A 24,394-nucleotide genomic window follows, 5' to 3' on the forward strand; every position below is an offset into this window, starting at 1 on the left:
AATTCTCTGATCTGGTTGAATAGTTTAAGCCTTATATTTGCAAGGGGCTAAATAATATTCTAGAAAAATAAAATGTTGTTTGAAAAGCAATCACTTATTATAAGTTTGTCAGCTGAGGAAGATAACTAGCATTGTGTTGTGGGCAGGAATGTAGATGAGCCAGGAGCACTAATATGATACTACCCTGGAAGTCAGAGCTTGAAGTTTAGTTACTGTGGAGATCACCCATCTCTCACCTGGGATGCATTTCTGACAATTAACATTAATGGTTGCCATTGTACTTTTGGTCCCTGGGTGGATATCACAGAGAATCTGTGTTCAGGAATTTACACAGAAAATACATCTTGGGGTCAAGTATTTCCATGTCAGGCAATTGTTCCAAAGATTCTTTTTGTCTTCTGGACTTGATTCCAAAACTAATTAAAAATAGTAACAATAGTATGGCAATTCTGTTCACACGTATCTTCAAGTTTCCAATTCGCTTTGGAGAAATGAGCTTTCTAAGTTCAATGAGATGTCTACTAAGTTCATGTACTTTTCCTCTCTCCAGGAGTGTCCTTACTTTACCCATATAAGAAGCAGAATTCCTGGGGAATCAAAAGAACCCCAAAGAGTTAATAACTTCACCAAAGGCCCTGAGGCCATCCGAGGGCTGAACCAAAAGCCTCAAGGCTCTCCACCACCACACAGTTTTTCGACTTGTCAACTGAAAAGATTACACTGGGTCACTGTGCCTTTGCTCTCAACTTGCATTCTCTACCAACAGTTTCTCCATCAAATGATCATTAGAGACATTTACAGATGTGTGTTTGTCCTCCTTCCCAGGGAATGGCAGGGCTAAACTTCCTTGCCCCTTAAGAAGTTGGCTGACTGGTGTGTAGCTGCTTTCACCATTGCCATGTGAGTGGAAGGAAATGCAGAACTGCCGGGCAGACTCCCTAAGAGCCAGCATGTCACTTCCCATGTCCTCCCTAACCTGTTGCAGCAAGTGTGGTAACTTCTACCAGGATGTACCTTTTGCTTTCATTAGCCCAGATGTTGAAAATACGTAATTCAAAATCTAAGCTATTGGAACTCTACCTTTTTTTTGAACCTTAAAGCAATGTAAATTACAGGCCCAAGTCATGTGACAGGCAGCTGTAAGCTGTTGTTTGTCTGAATTAAGTCTTTTACCTGCATTATTTTGTAAAATTATGTAAATGGTGAAGGATGCCAGGGAAGATCCTTCCTTCTTCCTGTTGACTTTCCTTATAGATTAATTTCCTTCTTACCATTCATTTTTTTAATTTTCTAATTTTTGTGAGTACATAGTAGGTGTGTATATTTATGGGGTGCATGAAATGTTTTGATATAGTCATGCAATGCATAATAATCACATCATAGAGAATGGGATATGCATCCCCTCAAGCATTTTTCCTTTGTGTTACAAACAATCCAATTATACTATTCCAGTTATTTTAAAATGTACAATTAAGTTACTATTGATTAGAGTCACCCTGCTGTGCCAACAAATAGTAGGTTTTATTCATTAGTTCCATTATTTTTGTACTCATTAATTATCCCAACCTCTCCTCCACCCCTCACTACCCTTTCCAGCCTCTGTTAACCATTTGTCTACTCTGCGGGTATGCAGTATGTTTACATAATTTTTGTGAGTGCATAGTATGTCTATATTTATGGGGTACATGAAATGTTTTGATATAGTCATGTAATGCATAATAAACACATCATACAGAATGGGATATACATCCCCTCAAGCATTTATCCTTTGTGTTACAAACAACCCAATTATACTCTTTTAGTTATTTTAAAATGTACAGTTATTATTGATTATAGTCACCCTGCTGTGCCATCAAATAGTAGGTTTTATTCATTCTTTCTATTATTTTTGTACCCATTAATCATCCCCACCTCTCCTCCACCCCTCACTACCCTTTCCAGCCTCTGGTAACCTTCCGTCTACTCTGTATCTCCATGAGTTCAATTGTTTTAATTTTTAGATTCCACAAATAAGGGAGAACATGCAAATGTTTGTCTTCCTGTGTCTGGCTAATTTCAGTTAACATAATGATCTCCAGTTCCATCCATATGCAAATAACAGCATCTCATTCTTTCTTATAGTTGAATAGTACTCCATTGTGTATATGTACCACATTTTCTTCATCCATTCATCTGTTGATGGACACGAGTTGCTTCCAAATCTTGGTTATTCTGAACAGTGCTGTGGTGAACATGAAAATACAGAAATCTCTTGGATATACTGATTTCCATTCATTTGAGTATATACCCAGCAGTGGGATTACTGGATCATACGGTAGCTGGATTTTTTTTGTTGAGGAACCTCCAAACTGTTCTCCATAGTAATTGTATTAACTTAAATTCCTAATTTCCACATCCTTACTGGCATTTATGATTGCCTGTCTTTTGGCTATAAGCCATTTTAACCGGCGTGAGATGATATCTCATTGTAGTTTCAATTTGCATTTCCTTGATGATCAATGATCTTAAGCATCTTTTCCTGTGTTTGCCATTTGTATGTCTTATGCTTTATTTAAATAAATGTCTATTCAGACCTCTTGTCTATTTTTGATCAGATTATTAGATTTTTTCCTATAGAGTTGTTTGAATTACTTATATATATGGTTATTACCCTTTACAGATGGGTAGTTTTAAAATATTTTCTCCCATTCTGTGGGCTGTCTCTTCACTTTGTTGATTGTTTCCTTTGCTGTACAGAAGCTTTTTAACTTAATGTGATATCATTTGTCTATTTTTGCTTTGGTTGCTGTGCTTGTAGGGTATTACTTAGGAAATTTTTGCCCAGGCCAATGTCCTGGAGATTTACTCCAAAGTAGTTTGATAGTCTGCAGACTTAAATTTAAGTCTTTAATCAATTTTGGTTTGATTTTTTGTATATGACAAGAGATAAGGGCCTAGTTTTCTGTGTGTGTGTGTGTGCGTGCATATGGATATCCAGTTTTCCCAGCATCGTTTATTAAAGAAACTGTCTTCTTCCTAGTGTATATTCTTGGCACCTTAGTCAAAAATAAGTTCACTCTAGGTGTGTAGATTTGTTTCTGGTTTCTGTTCTATTGATCTGTATGTCTGTTTTTCTGCCAGTACTATGCCATTTTGGTTACTATAGCTCTGTAGTATAATTTGAAGTCAGGTAATGTGATTCCTCCTTTCTTTTTCCTTTTTAAAATTTATTTTATTTTGTTTTTGCTTAGGGTAGCTTTGGCTATTCTAGGTCTTTTGTGGTCCTATATAAATTTTAGAATGTTTTTTCTATTTCTGTGAAGCACTTCATTGGTATTTCAATATGAATTGCATTGAATGTGTAGGTTGCTGTGGGTAATATGGATATTTTATAAATATGGATTCGTCCAACCCATGAACATGGAATATCTTTCCATTTTTTGGTGTCCTCTTCAATTTCTTTCATCAGTGTTTTATAGTTTTCATTGTAGAGATTTTTCATTTCTTCAAATTAATTCTTAGGTATTTAATTTTATGTGTGGCTAATGTAAATGGGATCAGTTTTGATTTCTTTTGCAGGTTGTTCACCATTGGGCATACAGAAATGCTACCAATTTTTTATATGTTGATTTTGTATTCTGCAACATAATTGAATTTGTCCATTAGTTCTAAAAGTTTGTGTGTGTGGGGTGTGTGTGTGTGTGTGTGTGTGTGTGTGTGTAGTCTTTAGGTTTCTCCAAATATAGGATCATATAATCTGCAAGCAAGGATAATTTGATTTCTTTCTTTCTAGTTGGGATGACCTTTATTTCTTTCTCTTGTGTGATTGCTCTAGCTAAGACTTCCAGTACTATGTTGAATAACAGAGGTGAAAGTGGGCATCCTTGTCATGTTCCAGATCTTAGAGGAAAGGCTCCAGTTTTTCCCCATTTAGTATGATACTAACTGTGAGTCTGTCATATTTGGCATTTATTGTGTTGAGGAATGTTTCTCCTATACCCATTTTTTAGGGTTTTTGTTATGAAGGGATGTTAAATTTTATCAAGTACTTTACAGCATCAATTGAAATGATCATCTGGTTTTTATTCTTCATTCTGTTGATCTTATGTTTCACACTGATTGATTTGCATATGTTAAGCCAACCTTGCATCCCAAGGATTCATCCCCCTTGGTTAAGATTAATGATCTTTCTAATGTATTGATTGCAGTTTGCTGGTATTTTGTCGATAATTTTTGCATCAATATTCATCAGATATTGGCCTGTAGCTTTCTTTTATGATGTGTCTTTGTCTGGTTTTGGTATCAAAGTAATATGGCCTTATAGAATGAGTTTGCAGGTATTGCTTCCTCCTCAATTTTTTGGAATAGTTTGAGTAGGGTTGGTATTAGTTCTTTAAATATTTGGTAGAATGCAGACGTGAAGCAATCAGGTCCTAGGATTCTTTATTGGCAGAATTTTTATTAAGGCTTCAATCTCATTACTTTTTATTGATCTGTTCAGGTTTGGATTTATTTCTGGTTAAATCCTAATAGGTTTTATGTGTCTAGGAATTTCTCCATTTATTCTAGATTTTCCAATTTATTGGCACATAGTTGCTCATAGTAGCCTCCAATGGTCCTTTGAATTTCTACAGTCTCAGTTGTAATGTCTCCTTTTTCATTTCTGATTTTATTTATTTGGGTCTTCTCTCTTTTATTCTTAGTTACTCTGGCTAAGGATTTGTCAATTTTGTCAAACTTTTTAAAAAATCAACTTTTTTGTTGATCTTTTGTATTTTTTCATTTCAATTTTATTAATTGCTGCTCTGATCTTTATTATTAAAAGGACTTGGGTTTGTGATTTAAGCTATGCCTACTTTAGCAGGCACTCCATGCCCAGTAATATTGTGGTTCTTGCAGACTCATATAAATACCACCTTGATGGTTCTGGACAAGATCCAAGAGAATTCTCTGGATTACTAGGCAGAGACTCTTGTTCCCTTTTGTTACTTTCTTCCAAAGAAACAGTCTCTCTTTCTGTTCAGAGCCACTTGAAGCTGGGTGTGAAGTGACACAAGCAGCCCTGTGGCCACCACCACTATGACTGTACTGGGTGAGTCCTGAAGCCAGCACAGCACTGGGTCTTGCCCAGGGCCTGCTGTGACCACTCCCTGGATACTGCCTATGTTCTCTCAAGGCCCTCAGACTCTACAATCGGCAAGTGGTAAAGCCAATCAGGCCTGTGTCCTTGCCTTCTTGGCAGCAAGTTACCCAGTCCCCAGGCAGGTCCAGAGGTAGATCCAGGAGTCTGGGACTACAGTCGAAAACCTTAGAAGTCTACCTGGTGTTCTACTGTACCGCAGGCTGAGTTGGCATTTTAACCACAAGACACAATCATTCCCACTCTTCCCTCCCCTTTCCGGAGGCAGAGGAGTCCCATCCCATGGCCACCGCCACCACAGTTCTATAAGGAATACTGCCAGACTATCGCTAGTGTTCTTCTTAAGGCCCAAGAGCTCTTGAGTGAACTTGTGAATGCTGCCTGGCCTTGGACTCACCCTTCAGGGAAGTGGGCTCTCCTCTGCCCCAGGTCAGGTCCAGAAATGCTGTCTAAAAGACAAGTTCTTGTGTAGGGGACCCCAAGAGCCCAGGTGGTGCTCTGCCCCGCTGTGGCTGAGCTGGTATCTAAGGTGCAAGACAAAGTCCCCTTTATTTTTCTCTCTGCTTTTCTCAAACAGAAGGAATCTCGCCTCATAGCTACCACAGCTAGGAATGTGCTGAGTGTCAACTGATACGAGCAAGTCTCAGAGCTTCACCCAAGGCCCTCAACATAATACCTGGCTATTGCTACTGGTTATTCAGAGGTCAAGGGCTCTTCCGTTAGCAGGTGATGAATCTTGCCAGGACAAGGTCCTTGCCTTCAAGGCAGCAGGTTCTTTTCTGGCCAAGGGCATGTGTAGAAATGTGGTCCAGGAGCTAGGGTCTGGAAAGAGGACCTCGCAAGTCTGACTGGGGCCCTATCCTACTGTGGCTGAGCTGGTATCTAAGATTCAAGACAGAGTCCTCTTTCTTCTCCCCTCTCCACTCCTCAGGTGGAAGGAACAGGTCTCTTTTAGAGCCCATGAACTGTGCAGCTTGGGATTAGGAAAGCGGTGATGCCAAACCCCCTTGGCTGCCCTGGCTAGTGTCTCAGTAGCTCACGTGTGCCCAAACTATTGTTTCTGTGCCCAGCTCAGCCCTAGGACTCATGTAATACTTGCAGTCCTTGTGGCTAGACTGCCTTTCAAGTTTATTAGGGCCCCAGGGCACTTTAGCCCACTGTGGTGAGGCTTTCAGGAACTTAAATTCACTGTCAGAATTGGTGATTCTCTTTGAGTAGGGCTGGTGTATATGCTCCCTCCACAGGTGGGCATCAGCTGAGTTTCATCCGGTTTACCTTTCTGTTTTCACAGGACAGCATTGAGTTCAATGCCTCAAAATTGCTGTGCTCGCCCTCTGCCAGTGCCCAGGGATGCTTTCCACACCACACTGTGCTGCCAGGGGATGTTAGAGGTAATTCAAGACAGCTTTTCCTACCTCTTCAGTGCCTCTTTCAGCAATATGAAGTTAAAACCAAGAACTATGAGTACTCACATGATTTTTAGTTCTTATGAAGGTGCTTTCCTTGTGTAAATAGTTGTTAAATTGTTTTCCTTGCCAGAGGGATGATCAATGGAGCCTTCTATTCTGCCACCTTTCTCTGCCTCTCTCCAATCCTCTTACCTTTTTCACACAGCCTTCATGGTTATCACAGTGACTTAACATGGAATGTTAAATACACTCTTTTATATTGGAAAGAAAATGAAATCCAGGTATAAAGAAAAGAAAACAAGCCACAGAGAAAATAAAACAAACTATGAATAATTTATTGTGACTCATAAGCCCAGCCTTGTATAAAAAATGTAATCCCGTTATATTTCTTTGTCTTCTTCCTGTTAGCAAGAATTTGGCTTTTAACTTCTAAGCACTATCCCTGTTTCTCTATAGTGGTGCATCCCAGAATGGCTATTCCTAGCTTTCTGATTAAATAAACTCTTTAGAATACAAATCTGACCTTTTTGATTATTTCAGTTTGGCAGTGCATTGATTATTACAGGCACAGTATCTTTGCCAGACTTCATTGTATAACCTGGAAACAAACATGAATTGTTGAAAACTACTGAGATTTTAGAATTGTTTGTTGTTGAAGCACCATAGTTTTCTTCTGACCAATACACTGTAACTCAACTTCTCAAACCTCCCTGGGGGATTTTGAAAATGGTGGCTTTCTGCAAGTAACTTAGTCTAATATGTGATGATGATGATCCTAATACAGTAATGTGTTTGGCTTACCAAAAAGAGATTATTTTTCTTCTGTTACAGCTATAAAACATATTTATGACTTTATTTGGCAATTTCTAGGATTTGGCCAATGTGATTTACAAATTTCAGTGTGTTTCAGAGTTTTATGATTCTAGGGCTGAGAATAACAGATTTTCTAGGGATTTTGCCTATCGCGACAGCCATAAAAAAAAGCAGTGGGATGTAGTTTTGTAATCTAGTGGTCAGTGATTTGGGCATAAACACCCACAGAGTCTGTATGAGAAGCTTCACAGAAAGTCAATTTCCCCCACTGAGGTTTTATTTTATTGGTTTTAACATTTCATACCTGAGATGTGGTTATTAGCTTATATATGTGGCAGTGAACTAAGTAGATGGCATTTAGCTGAGATCATAGGCACAAAATTACATTAAAAATGAACCTAGCAAGGTTCATTTACCGTAGCTGCTTGCTAACGAAGATATATTACTAATGAAGAAATTTAGTCTGTAACAGGAACTTCCACCTGAGACTGCAAAAAATACAGAAGCCACGAGTAAACTAAGACAAAGGCATGAGAAAGTATTTCCAATTAAACATCAGTCAGGTATTTTCTGAACCTCAGACTGCAATAAAAAGTGTCCCTAGTTGTATAACTGAAGAATACAGGCACGGCTCTATCTGATGCTATCCTAGACTAATTCAAATTTGAAGTTGTCAGTATACTCTCCCCAGTGTTTCTGTCCTTTCAAAATGCAATTGCTTGTATCTTTGCTCTTGGTTCATGCCTTGCAAAATAGGGTGATACAAAACCAAACAGCACTCAAACTTTAGAATAACTGCTGTGACAGCAACAAGCATGTTCTCCATTTGTTCTCTTTCTTCTGCTGAAGATTTGAAAATACTTTGAACTGCCAGAGTCAAAAAGCAGGGCCTGTAACTTGTCTGATAGCTGGAACTGCATCTTCCTTGTTAACAGACTCCATAGTGTGTATTTGCATTCTAGAAGCACATGGTAAAATTGAAGGAAAAGTCTTATCCTTTGGTTATTCACAGGAATGCTTTCAAGAATAAGTATAGCATAAAAAGTCATGAAATGGCAGTCTCTGATGCTGGTAGGTTGGAGGCAGTAGTGTGCAAAACAGTGAGGTCAAATGAACAAATGAGAGGATGCCAGGGGCTCATGGAAAGCTAAAGTAGCAAGAAAGGTTCTGAGCCCAAGTACAGCAGATTGTAGAGTCTCATATGTTAGTGGACAGCCTGATACCACTCACCTGTTGGGTTGTAGTTCAAACAATGAGTCTTGAGAAACCCAGAGGGGAATCTGATGGAATATTCTGGTGAAAAATGATAGCAAAGATTTTTTACAGACCTCAAACATTAGTTAATGTATTGTTTTGCATGCAGGGTCCCTGTCCACAACAGTAGAGTGTAAATTATATTTTGGTCATTGATGTTCACTCAGTTCATAAAGAGTATTTATTGCATGGCTGTATGCTAAACCTAGGGCTAAAAAAATAAACAAGGCCAACGTCTTTTTTTTTTCCCCAAGGGGACAAATCTAGTTGACTTTAAAGGTTTAGATTCTTTATTCTTCTAGGAGTTCATCAGATAAGTGGCTCAGCAGGTCATAGTTAATTCAATAGAACAAGCTGATACCAGCCACTGCTAATTCTTCCTGATAAAGCCACTTTTAAACCAGAGAGCATCCATTGGTACTAGTTACACAAGTGCTCCATGCTCCCAAGCCATATACATATGCAGAGGATCTGAGACATGAAGGCGCTGTATACCAGCTTGTTGGACATAGGTATGAAGACTATGATGTTAGGTACTGAGAGTTCAAGGGTGTGTATACCTCCCACTTCTCTGATCCTAAGCTTGTCCCCAGTAAACTCCATACTCTCTCTGTACCACATTCTAGTGGTGTTGACAGTAACCCCTTTGCACAGCTCAAGAGGGGCACAGACAAGTAAATAGCCAACCAACACAGTCTTAAAGTAAAATAAAAGAACATTATTTTGCACTGCTGAGAAAAAGAGCACTAATACCATCAGCATTCTATGGGGCAGTTTCATGAAGGTTCTGCCGATTAAGGGGGCCCCTAAATACTGAGTAAAAGTTGGATAGAGCCAGGAAGGAAGTATTTGGGGTGAAGGCAAGTGGTTGAGAAGAGTGAAGGCAGCTGGTGAGAAGCTTATAGGGTTTGGATGTGTGTTCTCTCAGCAAATCACATCTGCTCTTTGCCAAGGGCACAGGGAGTAACTGTGCATTGGTTTATGCCACAGCCTTCCTAGAAATACCAACACCAATAGAATAGTTGTAAATAGGAAATCGTACAACATAGAGATGAAAGCATCTGAGATCTATTAGAATTTTTTCCCCCCCTCTGCAAGCTGATTTTCCACCTTTCTTTCAAGGCATTGTTTTCTCTGAAGGGGGCAGCCTTGAGCTTCTATACATAGCACACACTGTTAAGCATTCATATATTTTTAAAGTTTGGATGTTACTACATTTTTTTTTTTTTATAATTTTGGTTTGGTATTTGATGGCAATAGGTTCTTTACCTTGTTATCTTCCAGCAACTAGGTTTGCATTTTTGTCTTCTGGAAGCTCTGGGGTTTGCATCTATTGCTAAAATAGAGTCAAAGTTGTCAGCATCAAAGAAGCAAAGCTCAGTACCCTTTAAAATTTCTATGAAAACACCTGTGCCTAAATGCCAAGTAAACAATTTGATAATAATATGACATTCTATAAAGAATTTTCATGTTCTAATAAAGTTTTTTTTATGTCACTTTAGCAGAATAAATATCAGGAAAAAAATAGAAAGGTCACCCAACTGATTCTTTCTCAAAACACACAGTACCATTGACTAAAGTAAGAGTTTTAATTCATCTAAATTTCTTTGGACTGTTGAACAAAGGTTTTATAGATTTGAGGTTATGTGAAGATTATAAACTTAATAATGCAACTCAACTTCACATACCCTAGCTTCTGCCTATAGACCATGAATTGGTAAAAAGGGCAGATGCACATGTTGTATTAAATGTTAAGTTAATATCCATCCTCTCATTCCAATTACCTTCTTTTCTTAACATGAAATTTACTTTGACCTTCTCAAATAATAATTCTCAGTAGCTGGAAGAGGGCAGGGAAGGATAATATAATGAATGTCACAAAGTGATAGGCAGGCAGGATAGGGGATGGGGGAATGCCCTGGAATGTTAAATCTAGCTAAATTTATATTATGAAGGCAAAATAAAGATATATTTAGTTCAAACAAAATCAGATGCAATCTTTTTTAGCCAACTTTCTCTACAAGATAGGATAGAGAAATTTCTTCAGGTTGAAGGAAAATTATAGTACAAGAAAATTTGTATATACATAAAGGAATGTGCAGACTTGGAAATGATAAATATCTATGTAAATAAGACAAGTATTTTAGACTTCTATTTAGTTTAAAGGAGCATTTCTCAAACACTTTTGTCTCATCACACCTTTGTAGTTGTGAAAATTATAGAGGATCCCAGATAATGTGTCGATGTGGTTTATATCTACTAATATTTTCTGTATTAGAAATTAAAACTGACATATGTATTAATATCTATTAATAAAAATATTTATTAATTTGTTTAAAACTAGTAATAATCCTTTATATTAACAAAAATAATACTTTGTTAAGAAAAGTAACTACATTTTTCAAGAGAGAAAAACAATTTTGAGGAAAATGGCATTTAAAAAAGTATTCTGCCAATCTCTTTAATGCCAGACTTAATAAGGAGAAGCTAAAGCATAATATGTGCTTTTGCATTTGGTCTGTTGCAATATCGTATATCATGTAGGCTTTGAGAAACTCCCCTTGTGAGAGAACGAGAATGAAAGTGTAAGCAGTGTCTTACAATTACGAAAATTGTTCCACCTCATGAATACCCTGAAAAGATCTTGTGAACCACGGGAGATCACAGACTACACTTTTGAAACTACTTGTTTAAAGCAAAAATAATAGGAATGTACTTTGAAGTTTATGACATATACAGAAATAAAATATATGAAAACATTAGCATATAGGTTGGAAGGGAAAAATGAAGGTAAATTTTGTATGATTCTCATCCTTTACCTGTGGCTCTATAATATAATTTAGAAGTAGCCTATGTTAAGCTAAATATGTGAATTGGAAAGCCTAGAGCAATTATTAAAAATAAATAAAATAAATTTAACAAATAATCTAAAAGTGGAGAATAAAATATAACATTAAAAATAATCATTTAATCTAAAAGAAATCAGGAAAAGAGGAAAAAAGAAAATATGAAAATGTGGCACATATAGAAAATAAACAATAAAATGTTAATCATGTGCCCAAGAATATCATAAATTACATTAAATGTAAATGGGTCATAATCAATGACTTAAGCTTCTACCTAAAAAAGCTAGAAAAAGAAGGAAAGACTAAGTTTGACCAAAATAAGTATAAGTAAGGAAATCATAAGGGTGGAAACAACAAAACAGAAAATAAAGCAACAGTATAGAAAATCAATAAAAGCAAAAGCTTGATCTTGGAATACATCAGTAAAATTTTAAAACTCTTATTACACTGACAAAGGAGCGAAGATAAGTGAAAAATTACTAAGATCAGAAATGAAAGATGGACTATCATAGAGATCCTTTAAAAATTAGAATAATGTTAGAATAAGTTTGATGTAGTGTCAAGAAGAATGTATATTCTGTTGATTTGGGGCAAAGAGTTCTGTAGATGTCTATTAGATCTGCTTGGTCCAGAGCTGAGTTCAAGTTCTGAATATCCTTGTTAATTTTCTGTCTCGTTGATCTGTCTAATATTGACAGTGGGTGTTAAAGTCTCTCACTATTGTTGTATGGGAGTCTAAGTCTCTTTGTCAATGTCTAGGAACTTGCTTTATGAATCTGGGTGCTCCTGTATTGGGTGCATATATATTTACAATAGTTAGCTCTTCTTGTTGCATTGATCCTTTTACCATTATGTAATATCAGAGATTAGGATTGCAACTCTTACTTTTTTTTTTTTCTTTCTATTGGGTTGTTAAATATTCCTCTATCCCTTTATTTTGAGCCTCTGTGTGTCTTTGCACATGAGATGGGTCTCCTGAATACAGCACAATAATAGGTCTTGACTATTCTTAAATATATTTAAGAATATTGACCCCCACTCTCATCAGGCTTATAGGGTTTCAGCAGAGAGGTCCACTGTTATTCTGATGGGCTTCCCTTTTTGGGTAACGTGACCTTTCTCTCTGGCTGCCCTTAACGTTTTTTCCTTCATTTCAACTTTGGTGAATCTGACCATTATGTGTCTTGGAGAAAATTTTTACAATCTATCCATCTGACAAAGGGCTAATATCCAGAATCTACAAGGAACTTAAACAAATTTACAAGGAAAAAACAAACTACCCCATCAAAAAGTGGGCGAAGGATATGAACAGACACCTCTCAAAAGAAGGCATTTATGCTGCCAACAGATGTTTGAAAAAAATCTCATTATCACTGGTCATTAGAGAAATGCAAATCAAAACCACAATGAGATGTCATCTCATGCCAGTTAGAATGGCGATCATTAAAAAGTCAGGAAACAACAGATGCTGGAGAGGATGTGGAGAGATAGGAATACTTTTACACTGTTGAGAGTGTAAATTAGTTCAACTATTGTGAAAGACAGTGTGGCAATTCCTCAAGGATCTAGAACCAGAAATATCATTTGACCAAGCAATCCCATTAATGGGTATATACCCAAAGGGTTATAAATCATTCTACTATAAAGACACATGAATACGTGTGATTATTGCAGCACTTTTTGCAACAGCAAAGACTTGGAACCAATTCAAATGCCTATGAATGATAGACTGGATAAAGAAAATGTGGCACAAATACACCATGAATACTATGCAGCCATTAAAAAGGATGAGTTCATGTCCTTTGCAGGGACATGGATGAAGCTGGATATCATCATTCCGAGCACACTTATACAGAAACTGAAAACCCAACACTGCATGTTCTCACTCATAAGTGGGAGTTGGACAATGAGAACACATGGACACAGGGAGGGGATCATCACACACTGGGGCCTGTCAGTGGGTGGGGGGCTGAAGGGATAGCATTAGGAGAAATAACTAATGTAGATGATGGGTTGGTGGGTGCAGCAAACCACCATGGCATGTGTATACCTATGTAACAAACCTGCACGTTTTGCAAATGTATCCCGGAACTTAAAGTATAATAAAAAAAATTTTTAAATAAGAAATTAGAATTATGAAATATATGATGAATAAATTTGTCAAAAAAATCAACTTAAGTAAATAAATTCCTCAAAAGATGAAAACAAAATTGAAACAAAAAGGAAAATATTCAAATAACCTTTAACTCAAAATTAAATGTTTAATAAAAGTTTTCATAAAAATCTAAGTCCCAGATGGATTCACTGGTGAATTCCATCAAATATTTAACACAAAAGTAATACCAATCTTATGCAATTTTTTTTAAGTAAAAGGACAAAACATTTGACAAATCCTTTTATAAGGCCAGCATTGCCCCATTCATTACCAAAATCAAAGATAGTACAAGTAAGTGTAGCTATGACTCTCAAGAACATTTATGCAAAATCCTTCACAAAATCTTACTGTTTAGCAAAACAAATGCAGAAATATATAGAAAGACTAATACTTAAAGGTCAAGTGAGGTTATTCTTAGGAATGCAAAGTTGGTTCATCATTCAAACCACAATCATTTAAATTCTCCACACAGAGACAATATAGAAAAACTCTATGATTATTTCAACAGAAGCAAATAATGATTTGTGAGAATTCAAAACTTATTCATTATATTTTTTAAAACCAGAAGACTAGGATTAATTTTTTAAAAAGCCTTCCATAACCTAAACTAACCTAATACAGAATTTGAAAGAATAAAAACTTCCTCTCTCAGTTTAAGAAAAGGTCAAGTATTTCTGCTCTCACCAGTTCTGTTAAGCCTTATACTGGAGATCTCAACCATTGAAATAAGGCAAGGGAAATAAATTTTTAAAATACAGAATAGAAATGAGGAAACAGGATTATTCTTATTCATAGACAGGAATGTGTTACGCAGAATATCCTTAAAAAATTACACAAAAATAGCAGAACTAATAAGTTATGTTTGCAAGGTTACAGGGAAAAAAGTCAACATACAAAAATAGAATGACTTTTATATGCAAATAAACATATGAAAAATAAAATTTTAGAAATTCATGATTATGCCAAAACCAGGAGATAACCAGAGACAAATTTAATAAAAGCCTTGAATTTAATATTCAAGCCCTATATGATGAAAAGTATGAATCATTCCTGAGAGAAATTATAAAAGATTTATATAAATGAAAACATGTATTTTGTTATTGGATTAGAAAGCTCAATATTGTCAAGAGGTGAGGTCTCCTCAAAGTGATCCATTTAAGGTAATTCCACATTAAATCTAACAAGTTTCTAAGGAAACTGAACAAGATATTTCTAAAATGTATGTGGAAATGCTTATAAGCTAGAATATCCAAAATGATTTTGAAAGAGAAGCAACAAACTGGACAACTTACTCTGCTTTGTCTCAAGACTTTTAGAAAGCTAAAAAGCAGTAAATGGAGGTTACAGGTGAATGTATGGACCCACATACAGCCTTATTTTAGCTATGAGGCTGTAGAAATTATGACCGTTTTCAAAGATGATTCCAGAATTCAGGATTCAGTGACAGACTGAGGATCATAAAGGATCGCCACTATTGCTCTGTGGCTCACTTCGGCTCCAGGTTATGCTAAGACTGGTGAGTCAGGGTTGGTAGACTCAGCACCTTCCCTGTCAGAGGCCCTGGCAGCCTGGAACACTGTGGGCTTCGAATGAGTGACACACACTTTGTCCTTATTTTGCTAATACTTTATGCTGCCCTTGCAGACTCATCTTTTCAAAAGTTCCTCAATTCTAAATATTTTACTTTAAAAATGGCAACATATGTAGTACCAGGTATAAAACCTAAAGGAAAACCCAAAAGAATAAAACAGCTTTTAACAACTGAATAATAAGTAAACACTACTTAGAGCTATTTTTCTAAAACCCAGAGCAGAGAGATATAGGCAAAAGTTAGATGAGTATTGAACGAATATTGAGAAACTGGGTTAGACTTATCTAGAATAATAGAAGTCAAAACAGCAGCTGCATGCAGGAGGGATACTGAGTGGAAAGGAACACTCAGGTGCCCTCAGGGTGCTGGAAATGTTCTATTGGGACATATGCATGTGAATATATAGACTCACTTGAGCTGCACACTTATTAGTGCAGTTCCCTCTATGCATGCTTCTCTCAATGAATGAGCACAAAACTGTGCTTGATAGAATTCATTTTGTTAGAGATACTGATTGAGAGAATGCAAACTTAGGTCTGGAAATATTTTATTGTCCTGGAAGAAACTTTCCTCTTTAAATTAGATCTAAAATAAATTAGAGTAAGGGACAAGCAGGCTTTGTTTCATCACAGAGCTCACTGGTCATGTGGGATTCAATTTAATGAGAAGGGAAATAAAGCAATTTACCATCAATGGAAGTCCCCATCACCCACTCCCGGAGTTTTCTTGAAAGGCAAAGCAACCTCCTGCTGAATCTTCAAACACCACGGCCCTGAGCATGCTGTATTTGTCTTTATTTATGACAGCCACATACTATCTCATGGCAGAAAACACCACTTAACCCAGGCATCCCACATGGAGGCTGTAGGTACCGGTAGATTTCTAATTATCAGGACCACTGTGGATCATAGAACACTATGGATCATAGAACAACTTGGAAGCTAGTTCTCTTTTTGAGCATTGACACCCATCAATCTTTCACCTTTACCTAATGCTCCATTCAAAAGAAATATGCGAAGCAGCAGCAAATTAAAGAAGACCAAAATCTGAACCACTGCCAGGCTCTCTCCATGTAAGTGGGTTTCTTTGTTCTCCTTATAAGGCAAGATAATAAAGAACTTTTAACTAAGAGGGCTGGCTAATGTTAATATAAATTAATAATATAATGACTGATTCAGGGATAGACTGCTGAGATGGTGCATGGTAGAGTGTTGAAGTCCTGGGCTGTGTACACTGTGAAGGTCCTACAAAGAAACAAGACTCAATTTTCTAAGCGAGCAATTGACAGCTATTACAAGGAAAACAAGTACGATGTTTAGGGGAGGAACGGATGCACCTAAAATCTCAGTGACTCGATATAATAGAAAATTATTTCTTGCTCCTATAAAGTACAACGAGCAGGTTCATTTCTGTGGGCCCATTCACGGCCCCATACCATGGGAAGCTCAACCTGCGTACTGCCTGGATCCTCAAGTTACCCACATCCTGGTGACCTCTCAGCTGGTTGAGGGAGAGACAGAGTGGTGGGTATGTCTGGTGGGCTTTGAGGATCAGGCCTGGAAGCGGCATCAATCACATCTGTCCACATCTAGTTGGCTAGAAGTCAGTCATGTGGCTACATCTAGATAAAAAGTGGCCAGCAAAAACAGCTATATTATGGAAAAGAGGCATGAGTCTTTGGTGGCCTGAGAGCTGTCTCCACCACAGACAACAAAAGTACTGTTTGAAAATAATTTTCAAGACCATTAATACAGTAAGTTATTTTAATGAGTCCAAACTATAAAATGCTTGCCTTGGACATCAAAATATCCAAAGCAATTGGATTCAGTTATCTAAAAATAATCTCCTAGAAAGATTTACCTTTGAAATAAAATAATTCCTACTTTAAGGGTAGAGCAGTAAGCAATGTATAAAAGGATCGGAATATATAAATTGAGAAAATGAAATAAAGGTCAATAATTCCTCATTAGGGAGAGTTAGGTGTTAATTTCTATATGAGAGTATGTGTGTGAAAAATTTGAAGTGTAAACTTTATTTTAAAGTATATGCTTTATTTAAATGCAATGTACAAAATTTACACAAATCAGGAGTGCTCACCTCAATAAATTTTAACAAAATGAATACACTTATAAAACCAGTATCTGGATCAAGATTAAAAAATGTTAAAGTGCTGCCTTCCAGCCCTCTCCTCCCTCACACCAATCACGTTGCCAAATAAAGTTAACTTCTGTCTTAGCTACAAGCGCTTCAGGGTAATTCGATCTGATTGTGGATGTTATATGAATGGTATCATGCAACATGTACCCTTTTATCAAATTTGTTTTCCTCAGCATTATGTTTATCAGCTTTATTTATCCTGTGACATATGGCAGTGATGATGAAGAATACTCCATTGCTACTTCTAAAGCTTTTGTTGTTGTTGTTGTTGTTTTTGTTTGTTTTTGTTTTTGAGACAGAGTCTTGCCCTGTCACTCAGGCTGGAGTGCAGGGGTGTGATCTTGGCTCACTGCCACCTCCGCCGCCCAGGTTCATGCAATTCTCCTGCCTCAGGCCCCGAGTACCTGGGATTACAAGCACGAACCACCATGCTGGGCTAAATGTTGTATCTTTAGTAAAGACTGGGTTTCACCATGTTGGCCAGACTGGTCTCAAACTCCTGATCTTGTGATCCGCCCTCCTTGGCCTCCCAAAGTGCTGAGATCACAAGCATGAACCACTGTGCCAGGCCACTTCTAAAGCCTCATTTAAATAGTTCCCAGAATTTTATGCACTGTCTTCTCTGGCTTTGGGACTTTTCTCTCCAACTTCCACATAATGCTGTATTCCCATACATTTCACCTAAGGCTAAATCGCTCATCTAATGATAATACCTAACTTTATTGCACAGATACTAAGTATAGGGCCCTGAGATATGGAGATTGATAAACACAGTTTCTAGGTACTCCTTCCTTAGCTTCTTTTGCAGTTAGGTGTGGCCATAAAGCTAAATTTCAGCCAATGGCAAGTGAGTCTATGTGATATCTGATACTTGCAGAAATGACCCAATCCATCCTCTCTCAATCAATTTTGTACATTGTTTCCTCCCCATGACCATGCATGGGGATCCTGGAAGCCACATGTTCAAGATGATGAAGGCACAAGGAAAAGGGGGGCTGGGCTCCTAAATCACTGCTCAAAGGAAAACCTGCCAGCCAGGAACACTGACCCTGGGATTTATGTATGTAAGCAGTAATCGCCTTCTACTTAGGTTTGAGATATTATATACACAGGATTTTGCTTTGGTTCTGCTCTGCTTTAAGTATACATACATGTTTATCTGCTACAGCAGCTGGAGTCACTTTAACTAGTATACCTGCTGCAAGGACACATGGCTAGCTGTCTATTGACATCTCCCCTATAGGTTTCACAGGGCCCTCAAGCTTGGCAGGTTCAAAATTTATCCTATTTCTCTTGCCCATCCCAACTCTATTGCACTCCCTCCACTCCATGCTATATTAGTTCATTTCAATCTGCTATAAAGAAATATCCAAAACTGGGTGATTTATAAAGGAAAGAGTTTTAATTGACTCACAGTTCCACATGGCTAGGGAGGCCTCCAAACCTTACAATCATGGCAGAAGGCGAAGGGGCAGCAAGCACCTTTTTCACAAGGCAGCAGGAGAGAGAAGAATGAAGGGGGAACTTCCAAACACATAAAACCACCAGATCTTGTGAGAACTCACTCACTATCATGAGAACAACATGGGGAAACTGCACCCATGATCCAATCATATCCCTCTCTCAACCCATGGGGATTACAGGTTCCTTTCTCAAAAGAGGATTACAATTCAAGATGAGATTTGGGTGAGGACACAGAGCCAAACCGTATCATCTGTCCCTGGCCTCTCCCAAATCTCATGTCTTTTCACATTTCAAAACCAATCATGCCTTCCCAACAGTCCCCCAAAGTCTTAACTCATTTCAGTATTAACTCAAAGTCCACCCTCCCTTCAGCTGCAGCTTCTGACAATTTTTCCAGGTACCCCACTCTGAATGCCCCTCTTTGGGACCACTGGCTCAGTCCTGGGCCTCTGCTGTGCTAATGGGCACATCATAATGTGCTTTTCCTGCAGGCTTTGCTTATTCTGTGTTCTCTGCCTGGCACACTCTACATCATTTTGTGAGCCTCTGGGGCAACTACTCAGAGGTACGCTTTACCAAGATCTCCTTCCTTAGAGGGAAGCCAAGATGCTGTGGACTGAATTGTGCATTCCCAAAATTCATACATTGAAGCCCTAACCCCCAAAGTGATGGTATTAGAGGTAGGGTCCGTGGGAGGGACAAGGGTTAGGTGAGTTCATGAGGGTAGGCACCCCCACGATGGGATTTATAAAGAGAAGATGTGATGAGTTAATGATAATGGGATTTGAGATGAGACAGAAAGACCAAACCTCCCTCCTTCCTCTATATGGAAACACAGCGAGAAGGCTGCACTGGCAGGCAGGAGCAGAGCCCTCACCAGGAGCAGCCCTACCAGCACTCTGACCCTGAACTTCCAGCCTCCAGAACTGGGAAGAATACACTTCCGTTGCTTAAGCCCCCAGCCTATGTATTTTGTTATGGCAGCCTAAACTGGGCCTAGAATGATCCCTAGAATATAAGGAATTCTTTGTAAACATTTGGCCTTTATTCCTCTTAGGTACTTATATCTTATTTTGTGTCACACTTTCACATTGGAATTTGAGACACTATTAAAAAGCAAAGCCAGGACAATATAGGTTTGGTGTTATTATTAACTTGGAGAAAATGCTCTTTATTTGCATTGTTATTACTTTTCAGGGCCTCCTTTTCTTACAGAGGTTGTCAGGGGAACATTCAGCACAGCACGCCTGACTCCAGTGAACTCTGAGTTAATGGAACCTGAATGAGACTTCAGTACATGAAGTACCTTCTATCCTGGAACAAGATGATGGACATATTAATAGCACACCTACAGCTTTTGAGGCTGAAGATTCAGGTCAAGTTAATTGCTTTAAAAACCCAGTAATTTAACCTACAGAAAAACAATCACGTTGGTAATAGCAGTCTTAAATATAGTTGTGTGTACTTTAAGACTTTAGATAGTGTTTTTACACAAGATGAGAGAAACTCATGACAAATGCAATGGCAGTGAAGATTAAACATCAGTAAAAGAAAAAGCACATTCCAGAGAGAACAAAAATGCTAATAACCAATTACATCAGATCCAGGAGAAAGTCAGCTATGTATTCTTGCTGAGATTGATACAAAAATGTGAAGATAATGTAATGAAGGTAAGAAGTGGTCAGTAGTTGAATGCATCCTAGGCCACTTACAAAACCAGAAACTCTCAGCCATAGGACAATGCAGATGCCACTTCTTTACCAAACAAGGGGAGAACAAGGAAACAAGAATGGGTCACAAGATCTCATCCTTAAAAAGGTACCCATGGGAGACGTGGACATTCCTTGTCAGGAAACCATCAGTACTAGGTCTATTTCATGTACACAAAATGAGAATTCTGCCACAGACTTCTTGAACTAGAGATAGTAGACAAATTCAGCCTCTGATAGCCTACATTAGAAATAACAGATTCATCCCATCACCTTGCTTCCCCAACAAAAATATAATCATATGAAAAGAAGTCAAGAGAACAATTCTCCAACCTGAGATTCCCTGTATTTTTTATTTTCTGTCCCTATTGTTTCTTTTATTTGTTGTTGTTGTTGTTTGTTTTCATTCCAGTTTCAACCAGAGTCACATTTGCTTCCTAATTCAGTGCTTGTAAATTTCTGTCTTCCAGGATAATTGTTGCTAAAAATTGCTGTGGATGATTCTCTAACTTAGGAAGATATCTAGATGAACTGTTTCTTTTTTCTGTGACCTGGTGCTGAAGGGCACTTGTTGCCTGGGAAGTCAATAAAATGAGATGAGCGTTATATCCTAAATTGCTCTTCAAACAGTCCTTTGATATGCAACAGTCCTTTGCCCCTTTCTGATTCAGCCCGTCCTCCAAATGTTCCCAGGTCACAGCACTGTCAGTACCCATGGGACAGCATAAAAAGCGAGACTCCGTCTCAAAAAAAAAAAAAAAAAAAAAAAAAGAATCTGCTTTATATATGAGAAGAGGTATGTTATTTCTTTTCTTCCCTTGAAGTTTTTTCTTTGATTGGTTTAACCATTAAAGATAAGCTTTGAACTTAATGAACCTTTTATTCGATGTAAGTAATGTTTCATTTTTACATGATTCATCTAGATTCAGATTAATTAAATAAGTATAATATTTTCTATTTAATTACTGGGTGTATTTAGGTAATTAATTTTTGAAGAGAAGAATTGGTTTGTGTAGGCTACTTTATCTCATTTTTTAATTGACCATGAAATTTTTTTCTCTGTTACACTGTAGAATATTCTGTATAATTTTCATCAATGGGTTATGATACTTTTCTGTAAAAACTTTCACAATAAGTTTTGTCCCATGAGCAGGTGGCTCCAAATCCTTCATCACTGACTCGGGTGCCCTGCTTCCTTTCCCTCAATTTATTCCTATGGCTTCTTGGGAAATTCCTTAGGAGCAATTGACTGAGAAAGTACAGACTCAAGCCTGGTTTACAAATGGTTCTGCATAGTATGCTGGTAACACTCGAAAGTCAGTAGCTAAAGCACAACCAGGCCACCCAAAGTTCTCTCTGAGAATTGGAGGCAGCCCCTTTTCCCTCTGAGCCTCTACACAGCACCAGCCTTCAACCTAGATGCCCAGAAGCTCTAAGACCTACTCTGGGTCTTCAGTGTTCTCAGGAGGCATGGGAGGCAAGAGGGTTTTCCAGAGACTTTGCAGGCAGAGCTCATAGGCCCCTGAGAAATTACCCAGAGAGAAGGGAAAAGAGGCAGACTTGTACGTTTACGAGGACACACAGGGTTCCCTCTATGGACTTCCACAAATAACTGGAGGCCCTTGAAGAAAAGACAGATGCTCCATCACTAACACAGAGGAAACTTTTCAATGCAATGGCTGCCAACTACATCATTATTTCACATAGCCATGTCACTGCCCAATAACTATTTCCTGTGATCTCTTGGTTGAGATGTCTCCCACCATTCATGCAGATGGACCACTCCTTCTCCTAATTAAATACATACAAGTTCTCGGCATCTTTCACAATTCCAGAATGACTTCACTTCTAAAACCGACAAAGACTTTTTTAAAAAAACAGATAATTTTCCCCTAGCACTGGTGAAGGTATTTGGAAATGAGATGGAAATATAAACTGGAATAATGTTTCCAAAGAATAATTTAACCATCAAATCAAAAGCCTCAAGAATGTGCCAGACATTGGCCCTGTAACTTCAATTATGGGAAATGTCTTAAGACAGACTTACAAAGATCGTCATCACAGCCTTGTTTGTAATGAAACACTCGGAATTCACCTAACTTCCCATAAGCAAAAACTGGACATTCCTGACATGCAAACTTTGGAACCACTCAATATGATGAAGAATATGCAACAATTTGTTGCATGGAACAAAGTTACGTAGAATGCTAAGAAAGGAAAAATAAGTTAAAGAGTATTCAATTTCATATTTATAAAAACATGTACATATGAGTAATAATATAAACATCCTCACTGAAATAGCCACATACTGAATATCAATTTTCCTTGTCAGCAGCACCATGCATAGACTTACAGAATTCTTATCCATCAGCATGGTATTCTGCACAATAATGCTTCTGATCTGGAACTCACTTCACAGCAATAAGTACAGCAATGGGCTGATGTGCATAGAATTAACTGGTCTTATCACATTTCCTGGAAGCGGATGGTCTAATTGCACAGTGGTATGGTTTACTAGGGACTCAGTCATGGTACCAGTTTGAGCAGAATGCCCAAAGAGAATGACATTCTGTTTTATAAGATGAAGTATAGTTTTTGAATTGGTGATCACTATATGATATTCTCTCCTTCCAGAGGCAGAATACATGAGTCTAAGCATCAAGGTGTAGAAGGTGGTCCATCTCCTCTCAAAATTATTCCTAATAGCCAGCTTGCAAAAGCTTTGCTTTTTGGCCCAGAGATCTACTGGTTTTGAGGTCCTGTTTCCTGAAGGGTGAGAATTCACTGCATTGGAAAATGAGACTGCTATCTGGACATTTTGGCCTTTTTATCCCAACAGAGAGAAAATGAAGTTGCTCTGCCTGGTGGAGGAATTGATTCTTATTATTGAGGAAAAAAATCCATTACTGCTACCAATGGAGGGTAAGGAAGTCTATGTCTACAACCCGTAATTGTTCTCAGGGCTGATGCTTAGTACTCCCCATTCTCAACACTAACAGCTAATAAAAACTGTAGTAATCAAAATAGAATTTTCAAGTATCAATACTATACAGGATTTGGGCCACTCCACTAGAAAAGGAACCCTGACCAGCTTTGGTTATGGCTGAAGGAAAAGGGAATGTGAAATGATTAGTAAAAGAGACCAAAAAAAAAAAAACCACACACACAAAAAAACAAATATAAACTACAGCCATGTTACCAATTTCAAAACTGAGCATTATAGTTTATTTGCATATTTATATTATTTGTAATAAAATACAACTACTGTAATCAAAATGGATTTTTTGAGTATCAATACCATACAGGGATGAGGATTTGGGCCACTCCACTAGAAAGGGAGCCTTGACCAGCTTTGGTTATGGATGAAGGAAAGGTGAAATGATTAGTAAAAGAGAAAAAAGAGATATCAACTATAGCCTTGTTACCAATTTCAAAACTGAGGATTATAGTTTATTTACATATTTATATTATTTATATTTAATAAACAATTTCCTTCTCTCTTCATTTTTATTTTATGTACAAGTTGTTTGAAAATAACTTTACGTAGTCTTTAGGTAATAGAATATTTAATGCTACCATAACTGAATTTGATCAGTAATTAATACAGCCAAGAAAGGAGTCTAACAGAGTGTTACAACTGTGTGCATCTTCCTGATAGGAAAAAAACAATAGCTTATTCAGATATATGGAGGATGGCTTCCCCTTTTTAGGTGGAAACACAGAGTCCCATTATTGTACAGAAGCTCAAAAATGTGTAGAAGGGTACACTGGAAGCTGAGAGGCTAAAGGAACAGTCTGTATCATGTAACAATTTATTGCCCCTTGGCTGAAAGCTACATTTTTTTTGCCCTTCCTGGTGATGCTAGACCTGTACCTG

At 37.7% G+C, this 24,394-nt stretch overlaps 1 long non-coding RNA gene across 1 annotated transcript in view; it reads right to left on the bottom strand.

Moving 5' to 3' along the window:
* Nucleotides 1–7,764: 7,764 nt before the first annotated feature.
* The window catches only part of LOC139363921 (uncharacterized), a 33,909-nt gene continuing 17,279 nt past the window's right edge, over nt 7,765–24,394 (bottom strand). The window contains exons 2-3 of the long non-coding RNA XR_011625139.1: nt 9,865–9,931; nt 7,765–8,634 (exon numbers count right to left, since the gene is read on the bottom strand). This is a non-coding gene — a long non-coding RNA (uncharacterized lncRNA). The remainder of the gene's footprint in view (nt 8,635–9,864; nt 9,932–24,394) is intronic.

Source organism: Macaca nemestrina, chromosome 6, assembly GCF_043159975.1.
Source record: "Macaca nemestrina isolate mMacNem1 chromosome 6, mMacNem.hap1, whole genome shotgun sequence".
In the NCBI taxonomy this organism is placed as follows: domain Eukaryota; kingdom Metazoa; phylum Chordata; class Mammalia; order Primates; family Cercopithecidae; genus Macaca; species Macaca nemestrina.